Source organism: Muscardinus avellanarius (assembly GCF_963383645.1).
Source record: "Muscardinus avellanarius genome assembly, chromosome: 4".
NCBI classification, from domain to species: domain Eukaryota; kingdom Metazoa; phylum Chordata; class Mammalia; order Rodentia; family Gliridae; genus Muscardinus; species Muscardinus avellanarius.
Window position 1 is genome coordinate 140,169,858 of NC_137789.1, and position 17,808 is coordinate 140,187,665.

Here is a 17,808-nt window from a genome sequence, read left to right on the forward strand (position 1 = left end):
TATAGTTATTAATATTTATAGAGAAAAGTGATTTTTTTATTCTAGAAGAGAAATGGAGCTTTTGTTTCTATGTAAATTTTCAATTCTACAACTTTCCACCTAAGACCCTGAAAATGGATAATATAGTAAATCAATAAATAATTTATACAAATTGAAGTAACCAGAAAATTGAATTTGGTGATATCAATTCAATTTTAAATAGTCCAATTTATGAGAAATATTTAAAAATTACAATAAGCCAGATGTGGTGGCTCCTTCCTGTAGTGCCACCTACTTGGGAGGCAGGACATCACAAGTTCAAAACTAGCCTGAGCAATTTGGCGAGACCTTGTTCCAAAGTAAAAAATAAGAAATAAAAAATAAAAATGACCAGAGATATAGGGAATATAATTCAGAGGTAGAGCACAACTGGGTTCAATCCCCAGTAAATAAAAAATAAGAAATTGAAAAATAAAAAATAATGTCCTAATGATTAAACTCTAAAATAACAAAATATTAACAGCATTCAAAGGGTAGACCTTCCTTAGTAAATAAACCATAACTATTTAGTACCTAAAATTTTATTTTTGTACATCATTTAGGTTCTAAGAGTCAGTCAAAACAACTTAGGTAGCCAAATGGGATGTTTTGCACCTGAAATCATAGTTACTTGGGAAGCTGAGACAGGAGGTTAGCAGGTTCAAGACCATCCTCAGCTACTTAGTGAGACTATCAGTAACTTAGTTACCCTCTGTTTTCAAATAAAATAAATAGGGCTGGGGGTATAGCTATGAGGTAGAATGCCTTTGAGTTCAATTTCTAGTACCACAAAAACAAACAAACTTAAAACTTGGATGTAAAAATAAAATCTACTGCCGGTTGTGATGGCACACGCTCGTAATCCCTGTGCTTGGGAGTCTGGCACAGAAGGATCACACGGATGTAAAGCCAGCCTCAGCTACTTAGTGAGGCTCTCAACAACTTAGTGAGACCCTGTTTCCAAATAAAATATAAAATAAGTCTGTGAGTATAGCCTGGAGGTAGAAAGCCTCTGGGTCCAACCCCCAGTACCACTAAAAAATAAATAAATAAATAAATAAATAAATAAATAAATAAATAAATAAATAAATAATAAAATAAATGCCGAGCATGGTGATGCATGCTTGTAATCCCCACGCTTGGGAGGCGGAGACAGGAGGATTGTGCAGGTTCGAAGCCAGCCGCGCTGGCATAAGAGACCCTGTTTCAAAAATATAAAATAGGTCTGGGAGAGTAGCCCGGAGGTAGAAGGGCTTCCAGGAACCCCAGTACCACCAAAAATAAAAATAAAAAAATAAAAAAAAATAAAATAAAATCTACTGGGAATATATCTTGTGATTAGCTATTGACATTGTTCAGTGAGGCCTGAACTGCTGCTATATCTGAAAACACCTGATAGTAGGTTCCTTGGCTTTGCCCAACATCAAGCATATTTTTGGTATTTCAGTTCCTGGGAGCTTGCTGACCCTGAAGTTTGCCTCTTCTAGGGCCAACCAATACCTAGAAATGGTAAACTACTTTCCTTTTAGGGAGCTTGTCTTTCATATACAAACTAATCAATTCAGAGTCCAGTTACTACCACCTCCTATAAGTGAGGATCATCATTCACTTGCCATAGAGATCCTAGAACCAGGTACCAGACACGTAGATATCTGATACATATCGATGGTCTCTTTCACAGTTATTTACATTATTATTTGCTCACTCTGTTGAATATTTTCTCACATCTGTTTGTATTTCACATTTGAAGAGTCTATTCACATCTAGTCTTTTTGTTCATAAGAGAAAGATATCATTATCAGGTCATTTCAGAGGCCAACAAAGAAAGGCTTCAAAATGTTTCCTGACCTGCTCAGGTTGTTGTGTGAATGAGGAGTGTAGTAGGACCAAAAATACACATATGGATATTGTTTTCATACCTTTGATGAATTAATGGCTGATATGAATGGCAACACTTGTAAGCCAGCAGATTACAAAAAGAAAATAAGATTTTATTATATTCTAATTTTTTTTAAAAAGAAAGAACAAAATATGTTGATATGCCTAGGAAGAACATAACTATGTGGGCAAGAAGTATGAATGTTCATGAATCCAGATTAATGTGCATAGATCTCAGGCATCTGTTCCCGGGAGGAAAATAAAGGGAAAAAAGCCTTCTCTGATGATTTGGGTTGAACATGGTTGCCATGTGTGAGGTTTTTTGTTTTCTTTCTTCTTTTTATTGTTTACCTATTTCAGTTAGGAGTGTATATAGATGCTAGGTAGACAAATCTCTCTTGTTTGTGAATCTTCTTTCTGAACTGGTAAAATCAGATAATTAGAAACAAGTAGGATATTTTTGAGATTTATACCCCAGAGTATGCTCTCCTTCCCCCTTGTTGGATACAACTTCTGGAGAAAATTGGATTCACTGTTTGCACACTACAACATATTTAGCTGGTGGCTGTGCAGGTCCAATTAACTTCTTTAACAATGTGGGTGAACTGAGGTTATTGGATTATGTTTGTAACCAATTATAATTGTTTTGGTTGAATACTCCTTGTAACCTTATTTACAGTTAGGAAAAACACCAGTGAAAAAATATTTCATAGCATTGAATAAGAAAGCCTGGAGAAAAATTGGAAGAACAATTTCTTTTCTCTAGATCATGAAACATGACCTTTTATTTATGTTTAGGCATAAAGGGAAAGCTTTTCTGCAGAAATAAAAATAAAAATGTCAGTCATAAAACACATTGAAGAAATCTCATTATCACCATTATCATTATTATCTCTACTTCCTCATAAAAAGTAATGCCAATGTGTATAAAAAGTAATGGGAAGCAATGTGACAAGGTGACCAAGGAGACCAGGGTCCTAATGCTAGCTCTGCTGCTCGGGAGTCAGCCTGGCTGAACTGAGTGTCCTTCCTCTAGAAAGTGGATGTAATGTGCCTGTCTTTGGAATGATCAAATGAAGAAATGTACATGGTGAGTTTTAAAAAGCCAAAAATCACAAGATACTGGTTATGAAACAGTGTTGGATAACCGGTATTCCTTCTAAAGTTATTTTAAACTACAATGCAAAGACATTTTGTCCATATATTAAAATTGCTCTTGGTGAAGTGGTAAGAAAAAAAACAAACTCAAACTAATCATCATCTGTTCAAAATGTATTACAAACATGAATGAGGTTTTCTAAAGGGAATGGAGAAGTCCATGACTCTGTATTGGAAAAGGCATGGCAATTGGGTGTATCACCCACCAGAAGAACAAGAGACTCTTTAAAGAACAAAAACCAAATGGCAAAGAGCAAGAAGTTGAGAGACAATGGGTATGAGGAGCTGTTTTATAACATAGCTTTGTTACTACTCATTTACAGCTAAGCCAACAGAATCTGAGAGCAATTTCATTGAAAAAAATATTTTGTAACACAGTTCTCAAAAGGAGAGGGCCTGCCATACCCAGCAGAGTCACACAGGGCAACATGGGGGTTGGAGAGAAAGCAGAGAGGGTGGGAAAAACAGAAAAACTTCTTTATTTTGATTTTACAGGAAGAAACAAGACTGGGTGAGCAGCTTTAGGATTAGTTAATTTGAATCACTTTTGTTGATCCTGGGGCATAGGTATCAGATATCTAGTAATATAATATCCAGTTCCAGGATCTCTATGGGAAGTGAATGATGATTCTCAGTTATAGGAGGTGGTAGTAACTGGACTCTGAGTTAGTTTGCATATGAAAGACAAGCTCCCTAAAAGGAAAGTAGTTCATCATTTCTAGGTATTGGTTGGCCCTAGAAGAGGCAGCCTTCAGGGTCAACAAGATCTCAGGTGCTGAAATACCAAAAATATGCCTGATGTTGGGCAAAGCCAAGCTACTATCAGATGTTTTCAGATATAGCAGCAGTTCAGGCCTTACTGAACAATGGCAATATAATATATTGCCAAAATATATTCCCAGTAGATTTTATTTTTATCTCCAATCTGTTGGTAGGTAAAAATATGCTTGTCAATGTTAGATAACTTGTCTAAGTAAAAAACATTGATTTTTTCAGTTTCTACCTAGGTAACTTCAAAGTCTTCCTATAACCCAAGCAACTGGACATTCCTCTTTAGGGTCCAGATTAGCCCGAGACTTTATGATATACATACTCAAAATCCAGGAATCCAATATTTTCTTTCTTGACTCTTCTTAGAAGAAACATATCTCAGCTTTTAATGATGTCTAAAAATATAGATTATACAATGCATTAATTTGAGTATAAAGAACAAAATGAGAGAATAAGTAGCATTTGAATCCTTTCCTTGTCTGATATTATAAAACAAAAGAAACAGTAGTCAGTGGGGTTACTGAGCAACTGGTAATGTCAGCCTCAGAAAAGAAGCTGGCTGTTGTGTGTTAAGAAAGCCTGGTCAGGGGAAAACAAAAAGAGTAAATAAAGTGCTAACCCTCATCATTGTCTCTGAATCCAATGATTATTCCACAAGAAAAAATGAAATAAAGCTGGGCTCTTCTTTGCACAATGCAAACCACCAGGAGACATTCACCATACAACACAAAAGTGCAACTTGTCATACTATTAGGAAAATGTCTGCTACAAAGATTAGCTCCCAAAACAAGCAAAGACAAAGTGATCTAGAAAAAGTGGTCTAAATTGTACTACATTTGGTATCCAGGTGATAAGAATAGAGGATAGTGCCTGAACATTTTTTTTATTTAGCACATTTATTGATACATGAATCACATGAAATTTTTGCAGATAATGCTGATAAATCCAGAAGGATGGATGTGAACCAATTTAGACCACACTACTGTATTATTTTCTACAGGTAATATCCAGCTCAGACCTCTCACAGAAAAACATAGGGCATAGATTATAGTTTATTCGAAGAAAACCCATCTTCATGATCAAAGGAAAGTCCTCAAAGAGAAATCCTACCTGTAGTATACAATATCATCTTTAAAAATAGAAAACATTATATCCATAGAGCTAGTTATGACCATTTATTTTCCCCCTGTGAGTAGGAATAGTGATTGCATGGTCTTTGATAAGACCAAGTTTATCTATACTAATCATGAGAAGGTATATGTTCAGATTTCTGATAATTTAATTCTTGGTTCTCACAGCTTCAAGAGGAATGTATAGCAAAGTACCATTTCATGCATGTAATTTATATACATGTGTGTTGTTTCAAGTTTTGCCTAGAGATTCTAGGAGGAAAAGGAGCAATTTACCACATGACATGTTCATAGTTGCATAGCTCATCAGTGAAAAAGCCAGTATTCAAAAATCAGTAGTCTAGATATGAGGTCTGTATTGTTAACCTATATTTTTTTTTACTATTTTATCCCATTTGATCCTCATATGAACTCTATTTTTCTTAATACTTGTGAGACTATAAAATTTATAATCCAAATGGGAACACTCTTGAGAGTAAAATTTAGTATTCTTCATATCTTTGATGGGAAATGAGGCATACAAAGACTGTCTTCAGTAAACAAGAGGTGTGGTCTCCTGATTAATTGCAGATGTTCTTTATGGCTGAATAACATCACACTGTATTTACTACAATTTCATCATCCATTGATCTGCTGATGGGCATCTAGGTTGGTTCAATAATTTGGTCCTTATTAGTTGTGTTGCTATGAACATGGACATGCTTGTATCACTATAATATTCTGACTTTAACCCCTTCAGAAAAATACCTAGGATGTATATTTTTTTCACTCTGAGCTTCATTATGATGCAAACTCATAATATACTAATAAATGTATTAAATATGCACTTATACATTAATAAATTGCTAATTATTAATACATCAATACATATATTAATATACATTTAATAAATGTATATTAAAAATTGCAGGTGTGTAATTTGAGATTTAGTAATACCTGGCTTCCTGGTGGCAAAGCCAGAAGCAACTATGTTTCTGAAGGTGTTCCTTATAAGGCTACCCCGGCTCTTTTTGGATTAAATATAAGATGACAGTGGCCGTGGTCACAATGGCCCTGCGGCCACTAAAAAGGACATGCATTCCTTGGAAAGCCCTGGACACCAGATTTTGGTTTAATATATCATTGGGACAATTTAAGGAGACATTTCCAGCTGTGACTTCCTATCTAGAATACAGGAGAAGGAGGATAATGGTGGAATTAGAAACAAAATGACAAGGATGTACCCACCATGCAAGAAAAGAGATTTTTGGAAGAACATCCCAGAAGATATTAGAGAAAATATCACTTCAGCCACGCATGCTGGGGACTCTTAACAACATACCTTGTAAGAAAAATGATCCAGATGAAGTGGTGGGAGCCCAGCAGAGCCGGGCGGGAAGCCCAGCCGCGTGTTCTGGGGAACTCAGCATGCCTGGCCACTGTGCTCCTCTATGCTATGCTGGGGGCCGTGGTGCTCAGAACAGCAGATCCTGCTCTACGCAGTGAGACTGTGGCTCCTGCTGTTGGAGGGGAGATAAAATGCATTGCTGCTGAGTGCTCAATCTCACAACCTCTTCAAAACACACATACTGTCTTCTCTTATTAAAAAATATGGGAGAGGGGTCAAAATGGCAGCGGCGGCAGCCAGGATTTAGGAGATGCAGACAAATTGTATACAAACCACCCTGAACTTTTGGAAAAAAAAATCTGTGAACAGGAACTGCTCCTGCCACACATGCTTAAGAATTCTGGACATCATACCATGTAAGGAAGGTGCTCAGCAGAGAGCCAGGAAGAAGACAGTGGTGGCAGGGGCAGCGGCGGGCAGTATTTGGGAGAGGCAGAGATCTAATCCAACCCACCTTGAACTTTCCAATAAATAGCCTGAAAGGTAACCTGCTACTGCCATGCATGCTCAGGAATTCTGGACAATATGTTGTGTGGGAAAGTTGTTTGGGAGAGAACCAAGATGGTGGCAGCAGCCAGTGTTTGGGCGATATGATCTAAACCACCTTGAACTTTCAAATAAATCACCCCAAAGGTAGACTTCTACCTCTGTGCATGCTCAGGAATTCGGGACAACATGCTGTATGGGAAAAGTGTTTGGGAGAGAACTGAGATAGTGGAGGTGGCGGCGGAGGCCAGTATTTGGGAGAGGCAGAGATCTGACCCAACCCACCTTGATCTTTTGAAAAAATCTCCGCAAAGATAGAATGCTGCTGCCATGCATGCTCAGAAATTCTGGACAATATGCTGAGTGGGAAAAGTGTTTGGAAGAGAACTGAGATGGTGGTGGCAGCAGCGGTGGCGGCAGCCAGTATTTGGGAGAGGCAGAGATCTGATCCAATCCATCTGGATCTTTTGAAGAAATCTCCCTAAAGGTAGAATGCTACCACCACACATGCTTGGGAATTTAGGACAACATGTTGTGTGAAAAAGGTGTTTGGAAGAAAACCAAGATGGCCATGGCAGCGGCAGCAGTGGCCAGTATTTGGGAGAGGCAGAGATCTAATCCAATACACCTTAAATTTTAAAGAAATCTCCCCAAAGGTAAACTGCTACTGCTGCACATGCTTGGGAATTCTGGAAAACATGCTGTGTGGGAAAGGTGTTCAGGAGAGAAACGAGATGGAAGTGGTGGTGGCAGTGGTGGTAACCAGTATTTGGAGGGGCAGACAGATCCAGTCCAATCCACCCTGAACTTTTGAGGAAATCTTCCCAAAAGTAGATTGCCCCTTCCCCACATGCTTGGGAATTCTGGATAACATGCTAAGTAATAATAGGGTTTTGGGGTGTATCAGAGGGAACCCCACATAGCCAGGTTGGGCTGCCAGGCTGCATGTTCTGGGAGACATCAGCCCTCATTACCACCATGCTCCTCTGTGTAGTGCGGGAGGCCAGAGTGCAAGTGGAGCAGCAGAGCATGCTCTCTGCAGTGAAGCTATGGACCTCTGCCTTCATAGGGGAGACAAAATTCATTGCCACTAGGTATTTGGGCTCCTAGCTTTTGCAAAAGACATGCACTGCTTTCTCTTTAAAAAAAAAAAAAAAAAAAAGAGGAAGAACACTGGGTGTGGTGGCACACACATGTAATCTCCTCACTTGGGAGGCGGAGACAGGAGGACCTCACAGGTTCAAAGCCAGCCTTATTGGCTTAGGAGACCCTGTTTCCAAATAAAAATATAAAAAATGGATGTCTGGGAGGTAGAAGGGTTTCCAGGAACCCTAGTGCCACCAAAAAATAAAAAATAAAAAGGAAGAAAAAAGGGAATAATCTGTAGATGATCTGTTCACAGTGACAGAGACCAGAGCCCGCTGCACAGCAAGGTCAGTGCCGGGGCCAGAGATCCTGGGATTGGAGCCTGCCAGGAGTCAAGGCCATTGCTGGGGCCAGCAAGGCCAGGATAGGAGCCAGCCATAAGGCAAGGCCAGTACTGGGGGCCAGTACTGGGGCCACCAAGGCCGGGATCAGAGCCTGCCATGCAGTGAGGCTGGTGCTGGGGCCTTAGAGGCCAGAATCAGAGCCTGCCATAAGGCAAGACCTGTGCTGGGGCCTCTGAGGCCAGGATCAGAGCATACCAAGGGGTGAGGCTCGTGCCGGTGCCAGATAGGCTGGGATCGGAGCTTGCTGTGAGGTAAGGCCAATGCTGGGGCCACTGAGGCCAGGATAGGAGCCTGCCTTTGGGCAAGGACAGTGCTGGGATTTCCAAGGCTAGGATTGGAACTTGCCATGAGGCAAGCCAGTGCTGGGTCCTCTGAGGCCGGGATCAATGCCTGCCATGAGGCAAGGCTGGTGCTGGGTCTCCGAGGCTGGGATTAGAGCCTGCTGTGAGGCAAGGCTGATGCTGGGGCCTCCAAGGCTGGGACTGAAGCCTGTCATGCATTGAGGCTATTGCTTTGGCCAACGAGGCCAGGATAGAAGCCAGCCTTAAGGCAAGGCCAGAGAGGGAGCCTCCGAGGCTTAGACTAGAGCCTACCATGAGGCAAGACCAGTGCTGGAGCCAGTGAGGCCAGGATTAGAGTCTGCCAGGTGGCAAGGCCTGGATCAGAGCCTGTGAGGAAGCAAGACCAGTGCTGGAGCCATGGAGGCCGGGATCGGAGCCTGCCAAGCAGTGAGACTGGTGCCGGGGCATTCAAGAGTGGGATCAGAGACTACAATGTGGCATCCACAGAGAAATATTGCAGAAAATAAAAAATCAGATGCTTTCCCTAAAATGCAAAAACTAGGAAGAAATGGGTAATAGGAGGAAATCTAATTGAAGTAAAGGCCCTATGGAGTAGCAATTAAGGTGACCTATCAGAGGGAATGGGAGGGGGGGAGATGGAATCTCTTTAAAAAACATAATGAACTTAAACAAATATATCAAAGTCAATCACTAAATCAAGTATGGGATCGAGGAAGGGGGAAGGAGTGAGATAGGGGTTGGATAAAGGATAAATGGTTGATGTGTGCTTGTATATCCTCACGTCTTGTATTCCACTGAGATGTTTGACTACACTGCACCAATAAAAATATATTAAATATATAAATAAATAAATAAATAAATAAAAATAAAAATAAAAAAGAAGGCTATGCCCACTTCAATTTCATTTTTCCTGATTTTCTTATATTTTTAGTAGATGGAACAAGCACAAACAACCAGAAGGGGAGAGCTAATCCATCTTTGAGAAGCTAATGACAAATGAGTCCAAGAATGTAGAGATGGGCATATATTTCTTGGATTTACCAAAAGACACCTCCTATGCAAACACAGGAGTTTCTCCTTTAGATTCAAGTCATTATTCCCAAATATGCCTGTGTTTTTGGTACCTATTCCTGATACCATATCCTTTGGATAAAGCTAACTATAACTATAGACTAAGACCATGCCTTTGCAAGTATTCTCCCTGTAAATTCAGGTACTAAAACAAACTAGGAAGGGAGAGGCATTATGTCGCATTCTAATTCTTTTGACACTGGGAATGACTCTGAGATTCTGGGGAACATCCATCAGTACATGGGACAGCTGTGATGGTGCTATGTCTATGACCAATATCTTATAAGATTCAGAGTCCCAGGTCCTACTGACATGGAAGAGCAGGACAGTGAGATCATCACTTTCCTACATCAATGCAGAAGTCATGTGCTGCTGCCAGGCAACAGTTTTTTTTTAGCAAATTAAAAGCTATGAGTTGTCTTTTAGATCAAAGTATCAAGGTGCCCTTCTTAATATCAGATAAATCAGTGACTAAAAGATTGGCTTTTGAAGTAAACTGTATTTGTGGCATAACTCTGACACTTATTTGGGTGTAACAATCAATGGCTTAGTTAAAAGTTCATATTCCTCTTAGGTAAAATAGCACACACTTATAATTTCAGTACTTGTGAGGATGAACCAAGAAAATCATGGGTTCGCAGTCAGCCTTAGCAACTTAGTGTGGCCCTCAAAAACTTATCTAGGATGTAGCTCGGTGGTAGAAATGACCCTGTGTTCAATCTCCAATACCTAAAAAAGAAATCAGATCCTCACCAAAACATGGTGATTGGACTGAATGTGCCTTGTGGAACCATTGTGAGGATTAAATAAAAGTATTCAAATCATTCAAAATGTTATCATATACAAAGAAAAATATTTGTTTAACTACAAAGCACTTTAAATAGATTTTTAAAGTTTAGTATAAAATTTACCTGACACTTGGTAACATCTTTTTTCTCAGGATCTGAGAAGGGAAACTAACATGCACTCTTTTAGTACTATGGAGAAGAAGGATACTTTTCTAGGTTGCAAAAGGTATTTAAATTTTTTTCTTATGTTTTATCAAGCCTAGCTATTGAGCATGACCTTAATAAATCGATGACATTTGGAAATAGAATGCCCTTACCATTAATCAATCAATCTATCTATCTATCTCTATCTTAAATCTATATGTATCAAAAGATCTGATATACATATTGGCATGTATTTTTCAATACTTACATAATGTCAAGCTTGTGTAGTGGTGTATTATTTTCCATAGCTGAGTATATTATGACTCAGCCATTTCCAAATTAACAAATTATCCAGTTACTATATGTAATACAATGACTTGATTACAGTATTTAAAAAAAAAAAACAAGAGGAAAATAAGACTGACAACACAGAGAAACAAATTATGCAAGACTTTCAGGAAACGTTAGGAAACTATGATTTCATTTTAAATTTACTGTTTTAAGCAGCAGGTTCTCTAGCAACAGTATATTGTCATTATGCTATTTCTGCTTTAAGCAACTTTATACCTACATATTTGAATGAACGTGCAAATGTTTCTTTAAGTTAAATTGCTATAAATATAATGTAGCTACACACATTTTACACTTTCAGAAATCTTGGCAGAATGCCCTGGAGAATTGCTTTACTATTTGCTCATCTCAGCCAGTGTATGGAAATCCATACTGACCCCTGGTGAACTGTTAGTACTATCAATATTTTTTTCAAGATTTGGTAAGTGTTGATTTCTTTTCTTTATGACACTGGATATTGAACTTAGGGGAATTCTACCTCCCAGTAAAACCCCCAGCTTCTTAATTTTTTTTCCTTCTTTTTGGAAACAGGGTCTCATTAGGTTGCTCAGAATCTCACTAAACTTGTGAGCCTTGTCTCAAACCTGCTATTTTCCTGTCTCAGCCTTCCAAGTACTGGGATGACAAGCATGTTCCACATGCCTGGCTTAAGATTTGGTAACTGTTGGGAGACAAATAACATACTGCATTGGCATTTTGTAGTAGAATTATGTTCATCAGATTATAGAGTCCTTCAGCCTTCCTCAGTTTTCTGGGAGAATTTCAAACCAAAGTCAGTGATTTAATTGACTCAGGGCATGTCATTATAGAAACTGTCCTTCAGCACATAAATCTACAAGCTCATGGACTGAAGAAGTTAGAGGGTTGGATTCCATATATAAATACCATGTATCTTGTTGCTGTGGATACAATATCTCTTAGCTACTTTAGAGCAGATCAATTCCTGATTGTGGAGCCAGCATAGAGATGTAATGTGCAGAAGAGAGTAGTTTCATGATTTGACAACCATATGTAGGCCACTGTGCAGAACATGGGAGAGCTGGACCAGGAAGTTCAAGAGAACAAGGACAAATGGGCCAGGCTTTTAGGGATAAGCAAGGTGCTAGACAAAGTATGAGTATTTAATAATTATAAGTTAATGATTTACTATGGTGGTCTTTACTTTGTAAGGGCAAGGTAATAGCATTGAAATAATGTCACTTATAGATAATGGCTACTTCCTTACCTACTTCTTCATCTTGTTGGTTATCAGCTTTATTCAAAGTACAGCCTGAGCACACGGAATTACTAACTACATTTTATTGTCAGTGATAGAGCTGAAAATCTCTCAATAAATCACATTATTTTGGAGTTGACAATCTTATTACTCAACAGTCTTCTAAAAGCCTTGCTGGGCCAATCAATGCTGAGCAAACCAAAACAGGAATCTAGAGTTGGCTGTGGGCTCTCAGGAAATGACAGCCTCATCACAAGACAGTTATTGGAGGAAAAGAAAAAAAAAAATCAAAGCAGAGGCCAAAGCTGCCATTTCTTCCTTCCAAATGAATTTTTATTGCTCTAAAATAAATGGTGATTCTAATGGTTCCCTGTTTTTAAAATAGTAATTTAAGCCCTACAGAGACAAGGGGACTCGGCCATAAATTGAAGTTGTACCAAATCTAAGCCATGTTAGAAATTCATGAGAAAAAATGAGAAAGGAGGTTAACTCTATGGTTACCTCTACGTTAACAGGACAACTCTTTGAACAGAGTCATGATTCAATCCTGGTGCCTCCTGGAGGTAACCTTGTCTGGGAGTTAGGGAGGGAGAATCTTTCTGGAAATGTGATTTTTAAATTAATAGTTTAAGGTTTGTTAGAAGATAACCTAGAAAACTAGGACAGGAATGGAAAGGTAGAGAAAATTGAGGATGAAAAAATGAGGTCAAGGGAGAAAGATGTTGCGTGACCTTAATAGAGTAAAATAAAAGAGCAATAATGCCATTGTTGGATATCCATGTTCAAGAAGGGTGGGTATAGGCAAAGCTTGTCTTGCTCAATCTTTCTCCAAAGGAGATAAACTTCTTACAAAAGACTATAATTGGCTGATTAAATTTTACTTTTCCCACTCAGGTAAGTCTTTAGGCTTCTAGTATGTTCTTTTTATATATTTTATTGTGGGTTTATTTATTTAAATCACATTTTACAGGGTGCAGCTTCCACTCAATCTCTTTCCATTGGGCATGATAACTAATCAAATATAAGTATCAACTCATTATAAGTCCTTCTACCTCTTTCTGTCCTATTCCTCCACAACTTTGCCCTAACACCTGCTTTCTTCACAGTTCCATACTATGATTTAGCATTGCTTTATTACTTAAGACTTAGATTGAGTATATACTATCCAAACTAAGAAACCTGAGAATAAATGGAATGCTGTTAGTAATTACGTCAGGAAGTAGCCATAGCAGTTTCCACACAACACTAAATGATTGGACCCCCTTCACAGAAAGTGCATTTCCTCTGGGTTCATATGTGACAATTTTATTGCTATAATATTGTAATTTTTCCTTTATCCAATTGGTAGAGTTTGGATACTAAATGTCTCACCAAGGTCTATGTGTTAAATGCTTCATACTCCTGGTATTGAGAGATGGTGGAACCTTTAGAAGATGGGAGCTAGTGAAAGTTTCTTGGGTCATTGTTGAAGGCTCTTGAAAGGGACTGTGGGACCCTGGCCCCATGTTCTTGACTCTTGGCTTACAAGGTGAGTGGCTTGTCCCACCAGGCACTGCTACCATAATGTGCTATTCTTGCAAGAGTCCAAAAATAAGTAAAAGGAAGGAAAAAGGAAAGGGAAGAAGGAAGGAAGGAAGGAAGAAAGGAAGGAAGGAAGGAAGACTTGATCTTGCAACAGTAACTCCAAATACTTTTTCCAAAATAAACTCTTTGTTTATATAAGCTAATTATTTCAAGTATTTTGTTAAAGTAACAGGAAGCTGACTAATATACCATTTCATATATGTCTTGCTTGTACCTTAATATAAAATTCTACCTCCTAGAGAATAGAACCACTGTGCTATCTATTTTGTTGCTTTAATCATCTCTTGACACTTTAATAGCAGATATATTACAGGTACACAGTCAAAACTGAGTGACTAAATTTAAAACATAATAAATTATTCATGGTTGATAACCACAGTGCACTCATTCTTAACCCACTAGAATTGCCTAGGATATAGAAATACATATATTCCTGCCTTGGTTCCATCTCCAGATATTCTGACTTATGGTCATGTGTCTCTCTTGGAATTCAAGGCTTTCAAATACTTCCAGGTATTACTGATTTTCAGCCAATATTTCAGAAAATCCCTAGGGAGGTCATTTGTAAAGCACTGTGGTGATATAAATATATACCTTATGAGTGAGAGTCCAGAAAGGAAAAATTCTGCCTAATCACACACTAATAGACTTGGAATCCATTTCAGAATTGCAGCCCTATAATTGAGAACTCAGGTTTTAGAACCAATAATAAAAAAAAAAACCTCAGATCAGTTTAATAGGAAAAATAAACCCTACTGAATAGGAAAAAAGGAAACAGCAATACAAATCACTTCCTCTAGAAAAACACTAAAAAGTAGTAAATTGTCCCAGACTCCTTCCAATTATGTTAATTTAAAATTAGGCATAAAATTAGGCATCATCAGGCATAAATCCAAAATTATCATAAAATTCCAGTGACTCTAGTAAATCACTCTATTGCCACATTGCAGAAGTATGACTTTCCTGTCGGTTAAAATAGAACAGTGTAAAAAGATGGCTATTTTCATTCACCACAGAGAAACAGAGGTTAAAGTTCTTCCAATAGTTCCCACAGTTTATTGGCAAAAGGCCAGACATCTGATGTTCCACTTTCATGATCCAACTAGTATGTTTTCTTTCAGTTATACTACTTAGCATTGATACCCCATATATAATCCTACCATCTAGAATTGCTATCCTATTTCTTTCCATGTCTACTAAAGAGCTCCTCTTTTATTATGTTTTAATTATCCCTATCAAAAGCAGAAATAATGTATTGTCATTTCTGGTCTTCATATCTACCTGTCCCTTGGGATGTGAGCTATTCACAAGGGCAAAATGCATATTTAATGATTTTCTGTATCTCCATGAACAAGCAGTGAGCTGGCTTATCATAAAATAACTGGAGGACTGAACCCATGAAATAATTAATAAATATTGATTTTGCAGTGTTAGTGATAAAAGCAAAACATCATTGAGAGAAATATTTCTTCCTACTAATGAAGGAGGGAAAAGTTCCTACAAAGAAATTAAAAATGTGGATGCTACCAGTTTTTAACAAACTACTTTTTCACTTTTTGTTTATGAAGGAAGCAAAAATTTGGAGAAAACAGCTCCCTTGCTATGCAAAATACAATTGATTTGCTAGTCTGAATAAAGAAAAAGACTTTTGATTAGTACAGGGGCTAGAAATGCTTCTGCTGCTTACTTTCCTCTGCAAGTAGGTATGAAGGGGGGCATGATTTGGGAACTGGCGGATTCCATTATCTACTAGTCTCAGAACTCATATTTTCTCATCTCTGAAATGGTAAAAATAACACCTTCTTTCATTTGTCTAAATCATAAGTGAAGTGACTAGATTAGGTCAACTTACCTTGCATGTAAGATTTCCTTTTCCCCACACACCATGTTTTCCTAAGTTAGAAGCAAAGCCAATTCAAAATAAATGAATAAATAAAAATAATAAAAAATGCATTTATTCCTTCATGTCCTGTGATTATGTTGCTTAATTGAAATTCCATTGATATACCTAAGATTATATTAAACATGTTTTTTGTAGTTAATGGAAATTGAACCCAGGGGTTTTCTACCTGTGAGCTATACCCGTACCCTTATATTTTTTATTTGAAAATAGAGTCTCACTAGGTTGTTCACTAAATTGCTTAATCTGGGCCTTAAACCTGTGATTTTCCTTTTTCAACTTCCCAAGTACTAGGATTACAGACATGTACAATTAAGCCTGGCTACTTAAGATTATATTTAAATAAGTAATAGAACCGGGTGTGGTGGCACATGCTTGTAATCCCCGCGCTTGGGAGGCAGAGACAGGAGGATTGTGCAGGTTCAAGGCCAGCCGCGCTGGCTTAAGAGACCCTGTCTTCAAATAAAAATTATATAAAATAGGTCTGGGAGTATATCCCGGAGGTAGAAGGGCTTCCAGAAACCTCAGTACCACAAAAAAAAATAAAAATAAATAACAGAATATGAATCTCAAGTAAAAGAATATTCAAAGCCAGAGTTTTATGCTAAAATGTGTAATGTTGGTATCTCATAAAATAACCTTAAATTTATCAACACAATTAATGGATCTATAATTTGATTGAGGATAGAATCTTTCTCTGTCGAGGAAACAGTGTTTTTATTTTTTTTCTCATTTTTTGATCCAATATTTAATTCTGTTCACCCAGGATATATCTGTGTTGTGCATAAAAAGTGTAATCCCCAGGAATTCTGGCATCAATTTCTTAAATCTAAAAGAATAAAATGACCCTGGGTTTCCCCAGAAGGAAAAACAAATATAAAGTTATCCTTATTATCAGAAAAGTAGAAAAAGAAAGAGATTAAATGCCTTTCTAACTGTAGAAGTTTGCTAGGGTTGCTATGGCAATGTGCCACAGATAGAGTGGTTTTCCCAACAGAAATGTCTAATGTCTTTCTCATCAATTGGAGGCTAGACGTCTAAGACCAAAATCTCATTAGGAATGATTCCTTCTGTGTGAGGTCCATAAGAGGAGAATGTGTTCTTGGATAACCTCTGATATATATATATATATATATATATATATATATATATATATATATATATATATATATATATATATATCTCCTGTGTCTGTGTACCATATTCCCTTTATACTATCTTTGTCCACATTTTTATAAGTACAGCAATTATTGTTTTAGGGATTACTCTAAATACCTCATTTTAGATACTAAATGTCTCTATAAATACCAGACACCCTATATCCTATCTTCAAGATGTTAGGATTTCAACAGGAATTTCTTTGAGGGAACAAAATTCAGTCCATATACTAATTTTCTTTTTTTTATGCAGAGTGAAAATGCCAACAAATTCATTTTTTAATCATTTATATCTTAGCATGAATTTCAATGAACTGAATTTATGTATTTACTTAAAGTTAGTGAGTAAACCATTTGCCTTTCAAAAATAATTTGTATATCAAGTTAAATTTCAAATTTGAAAATATAGATTTTTATCCTTAATATAATATTTAAATAAACAATAATATTAAGTAAGTGCTAATTCTCCATTGGATATTGTGAAAAATAACTTTTCAGAAATTACCATCACTTGGTAATAACAGAAACAATGTAAAGGAAATAAAATTAAAAGGGACCTCTATATTTATATAAATATAGTTGTGAGGATGGGAAACACAATTTCCCCAGGTGGCTCACTAGAATTGGTTTGTAAGATCATTCCTACAACTATGCTCTCATTCCTAGAATTTCTGTCCAGCCTTCAGGACACATAGCATCATATAGTTCTCATTTCTCTGTAAGACTTCAGATAATTGTGCTTGCTAAAGCTCTGAGAGCAGGAAATCACAAAATGTAGCAAGAATGTGTGTTAAGGCCAGCTACAATGAATTTATACCTTTTCCAGGATGGAAATAATCCAATATAATACATTTTCCCACAAATGGGTTACTTAGATCCTCGAGGGTGGTTTTATACTTGAGTTGACCATCACTTCTGTGTGAGATTGGACATAAGAGAGTGACAATTGCTAGAGGGGATCTGGAGTGTTCAAGCCC